We start from the raw sequence: 5210 nt of genomic DNA, 5'->3' as shown, positions 1-5210 counted from the left end.
TTATCCAATGAGATGATGTCAGGAATATTACTTCCACTCCTGCTGTTGGATGAACTCACATGAGTACTGCTTTCGTGGGGTCAGGTGGTGGTGACAGACACATTGCTTGATGCTAAAGGTGAGGTGAAACTACCCAAAAACATAGCGGGACAGCACTGCGGATCAACTGGAATAAGGGAAAGAAAATCCAAACTTGACAATATGGCACTAGCATAGAATAAGGCAGTCATAATTTTCTCTCAAAATAATCAAGCTGTTTTCCATTCCATAAGTACAAATGATTTATTTTGTATTCATTGCTGCACAGTAGCAGAAGACCTTTCAAGCTGTGGTCCATTATCGCTATCACTTCTTCTTTGTTCTCCTGGAAAATCTGATGACAGATGGTAGTCTGTGTTGGGATGGCACTGAGTGGCCAGTCGGTGAGGGTGGAATAGCAGCAGGATCAAAAGATGTCACACCAGCCGCCCCTACAGAAGGTGGCTCATGCACAATAACCCCTTTGGTTGGGCTGCTTTGTGTTTCTGGTGTAAAGGTGCATTTCTTTTTGACAGGAGGGTCTTCCTTTTCATCAGAAGAGCTTTCTCTTGTTAGATCAATAACATCCACTTTCTGCTTGCTTGCTTCATTGGCTACAATCACTGAACTAGGTATACTGAGAACTTTATTGGTTTCAATTGCTGGACACGTTTCACTAAGGACACTTGTACTTTCTAAGTTTGCATGTGGTGGACTGGGAACCTGCATAGCTTCTTTCTTCAGCCTCACTGGACACCAAACGCCATCTTTTTGGAATTCAATCTCATCCACCTCTGAACAGGCACTGAGAATTTCCATAAAAAGCCCATCTAATATCAGATTTTCGTAGGCAGCTTTTTGGTCACACACAGGACAAATCCAGGTGAGTTTCTTCTCATTCATTTGTAGGTAGACGGCAGCATCAAAACACTGCAGGTGTGTACATGTCACTGCACGGCATGGGGCTGTCAGCCTCATTTTTCCTAAAGGGCACACCAGCGATACCTGAAGACTAGTCACAGCAACTTCACTATCAGGATCCGCAGTAAGTTTTTCTTTAATTAGTGCTCTGGATTGGTCTGGATTACTAACAGTACAGTTTAATCTCTGTAGTAACGTGGCTGAGGTGAGCTTTTCTACAAGATATACAGACATGGAGTGATTCTTCCCAATTTCAGATGCCCAAGAAATAGAAATCCGATTGGGCACAGCCGAAGACAATCTAACTAAAGATGTAATATTCAACGGGCGCCCAGGGCACTTCTGTTCAATCCCACTTTTAGGTGAGGATGCAGAGCCAGGCAAAGGAAACAGCCATCCGTTTACTTTTATACATAGTCTGTTGGGGTAGTTATCTTCTTGAGGGCAACTTGTCTCTACCAGGCAAAGTCTCAGCTGCACTTGGACTCCATAATTTATTCTGCCACCTGGCAAAGAGTGTTTTGATATGCGGATCTTTCTAACTTCTTGAGGTGTCAGAGCAAAACTAAAGAAGTTCTCTTGAAATGGCGGAATGCTGCTTTTAACTAAACTGGTGGGTTTGATGAGAACCTTAAGGATATCATAAAAGGGCAAGTTTGTGAGCTGCACCTCAGGATGGTCAGGAGGAAGTGGAAGAGATGGTTGCTGCAGCACAGAACCAACAGGAGATGGTGGTGAGTGAGGGGTAACTGACGTGGAAGGCAACGAGTGGATTCCAGCCCCAGTTATGTCAGGTTCCATCCGAACTGAGAAGAGATGACTTGATCATTGGTGAATCAGAAAGTCCTTTTCAAGTCCGGGGACACTGGTGTCCATGCAATTCTTGGATTTTAATCTGAACCACAGGATAGCAGCCACGATTCAATAAATGCAGCACCCTCTTCAGGAGGTCATGCTTGTGTCCACTTTTATTTCATCCAGCAAAGCCTAATGCTTGTGCTTCAGAAACCCTAAAATTAGAAATCACATTCCTCAACTCTTCGAAGTCTGCTGATTTACACCACCTGCTCCCCTCCTGCTGCCTCCAACACCACCACCTCTGCCCCATCCTGTATTGGGCCAGGATTTTTGTTGGTTATGGGGCTTCAAACTCAAGGCCTGGGTGCTCTCCTGAGGATTTTTGCTCAAAACTAGCACTCTATCTCTTTGAGCCAAAGTGCCACTTCCAGTTCCAGGTGATTAATTTTAAAATAAGAGTCTCATGGATCGTCTTCTTTCCTTTAAAGGTCTAAATCCAAGCCAGGTGTCAGTGACTAATGTCTGTAACCCTGTTACTCAGGAGGCTGAGATCTGAAGATCCACATTTGAAGCTAACCGGGGCAAGAAAGTCCTGTGAGACTCTGATCAATTGATCACTGAAATGCCAGAAGTGAAGCTGTGGTTCAAGTGGTAGAGCATCAGCCTTGCGGGGGGGGGGGAATCTCATGGGCAGCACCCAGACCCTGAGTCCAAGCCCCAGAAATGACAGGGAAAAAAAAGGAAGAGGAGGAGGAGGAGGAGGAGGAGGAGGAGGAGGAGGAAGAGGAAGAAGAAAAGAAAGAAAGAACAAAAGAAAGGAGTTCTAAATCTAAAATTCATGTATCTGGTTATTATCTTAGAGATCTAGTAGATTAATAGATTAATACTAGAAAATTCATATTAACAAAATTGATTTAATAGATTTATATGTATGCAAAAAATTCACTATTCTTTCAAAAATATTCTTAAATGTTTCACAAATCTGCTTAGACATTGAAACTGTTGATTTACAAATTTTAGCCAAAAATATGCACAAGTGGAAATAAGCAAAAACGAAAACAAAACTACATAGTAACCACTTAGAAATTTTAACAACAAAAAATTCTTGGCACAGAAGAAATAAGCCTAAAGTCAAAGACTATTCAGAAGTAATTTAAATACTAAGATTAGGCACTCTTTGTGTGCCAAACTTTGTACTGAGTCTCAAAGGATCCTTATAACAATACTATAAGATAAATGCAGCTACCTTTGTCTTTTCAAATGAGAAAACTGAGACCTATAGAGGCCAAATATTTTGCCTGAGATACAGCTAGTAAACTGACAGTATTTTGAACCTAGGCAGCCTGGTTTGGAAGCCCACATTTTTGGATGGGGGTTGGGAGAGTGACTGGGATTTGAGCTCAAGGCCTCATGCTTGCTTAGCTGGCATTCTACCAGTTCAGCCACACTTCCAGCCTTGCTTTTTTGGCTGATTTTGGAGATGGAGTCTGGTGGGCTTTCTTCCATCCAAGCTGGCAGTGAACTATGATCCTCTAGTTCTCAGACTTCTTGTGTAGTTAGGATATAGGCATGAGCCACTAATGTCCAACTTAAAGCTCCATTTATATCTACTAGAACATACAAGTTCATATAAAATCCATAGGAAAGACCAAAGTCTGAAGAAAATTCATCATAGTTTTTTTTAACTTTAAAAATAGATTGCAGTATGCAGCCCGAGATTTCTGACAAAATTTGTCAGTGAGCCTACTGCTTTCTTCTACATAGCTTGGCTCCATAAGAAACAGGAAACACAGGAAAAGGAACCGCCAGGGTGTTCCCCGGCTGAGGATTTGTCAGTCTCTGTGTTGATGTAGAAGGGAGAAGAGTGGGGCTGTGTATACACACAGATGGTTAGATTGCTGGAATTGTGGCTTTGACGTGCAATGCCATGAATATTATAGCATCTGGGCACATTGAGTCAAAATGATCATTTCTGTGCATATTGAATCAAAATTGAGTTCTAAATGATTGCATCTCTAATGATTTTAATTATAATCACTTGCTCCGTATCTGTAGCTTCAGATTGCTTAGATAGAGCATTTAGATCCAAAGCTGTGGTGTCAGAGCCTGGCTTGGAGCTATGACTTGGCCACCTGCTGGTTTTATGACCTGGTAAAGTTACTTAACCTCATTTTCCTCTAACATAAAATGGGAGAAACAATAGCCACCAACAACTACCATTTCCTGGGGTTGTTATAAAGATAAATTATAAAACACTTAGTATGTTGTCTCCTGCAGAATAACTTCCTTCTCTCATTTCATACACATTATATATACAAACTGTACTGCCAAGTAAGAAATTGCTATTAGCAGACCAAATATGGAAGAAAACAAACCTTCCAAAGTCAGAAGCAGGAAGAAATAACTCATCAGAGGAAAACATAAAAACATTAAAGTCTCTAATAATTAGTTTAAGGATATGAACAAGCCCTTGTGAAGATTAAAAAAAATTAACTAGGCACCAGTGGCTCAGACCTAGAATTCTAGCTACATGGAGGTTGAGATTGGGAGGGTCATGGTTTGAGGCCAGAAAAGTTCAGGAGACCCCATCTCAATGAAAAGCGACATGGGAGCATGCACCAGCTATCCTAGATACATGGGAAGCCTAACATAAGCAGATAACACCCAGATGTGAATCAGGGCAGGAAGCACAATGCTACCTAAAAAAAAAAAAAAATAACCAGCAAAAATCAGAGCTGCAGGCATGTTTAGTGGTAAGACAACTGTCTAGCAAATGTTAGGCCCTGAGTTCAAATACCAGAACCATAAAAGAGAGCGATACAAAACAGAAACCTCAACTCTCAAAATATTTGGCCTCTACGGGTCTCATTTTTCTTGTCTGAAAAGACAAAGGTAGCTGCATTAATGTGTTATAAAACAAAGACATTCCTACTTAAAAATAAGAGGAGCTAAAAACATAGATAGAAGTTACTAGAGCAAAGGGTATTCTGGAGATAAATGATCATAGAAGCCATTGTTGTCTAAGGATGATCTGTTGTTCCTACTAGCCTTAAACTTGCAGGTGAATAATTTTGAGTTGTAAAAGAGTCATATCAAAGCCTAGACCCATCCAAGACACACCTAACCACCCATTATGTCCTCAATAAGAGAGGGTCCAAAGATTATGGAGACCAGACAAGCCTCCTGTGAAAGCCTACATCCTAGATGGTCAGAGAACTCAAGTCCTGAGTCAGTATTAGGGTGATCTTATACTAGGTTTTCCCTCAGGCACCTAGCAAATATAAATTCAAATACTCTCCTAGGCCCTATTACTTATTCCTCATAATAGTTCCAAGACAACAATCTATAACCAATGTACATTAAAAACAACCAAGTAGGCACCAGAGGACCACATCTGTAATCCTAGCTACTCAGGAGGCTGAGGTCTGAAGATCTGGGTTCAAAGTTAGCCTAAGCAGACAATTCCAAGAGAT

At 41.2% G+C, this 5210-nt stretch overlaps 1 pseudogene; it reads right to left on the bottom strand.

Annotated features, from left to right (window-relative positions):
* Positions 1 to 293: 293 nt before the first annotated feature.
* LOC105982600 lies at positions 294 to 2047 on the bottom strand (annotated as a pseudogene).
* Between the last annotated feature and the right edge of the window lie 3163 nt (positions 2048 to 5210).

This window comes from Dipodomys ordii, unplaced genomic scaffold (assembly GCF_000151885.1).
Source record: "Dipodomys ordii isolate 6190 unplaced genomic scaffold, Dord_2.0 Scaffold16, whole genome shotgun sequence".
NCBI lineage: Eukaryota > Metazoa > Chordata > Mammalia > Rodentia > Heteromyidae > Dipodomys > Dipodomys ordii.
This window is presented reverse-complemented; position numbering and strand designations above follow the sequence as displayed.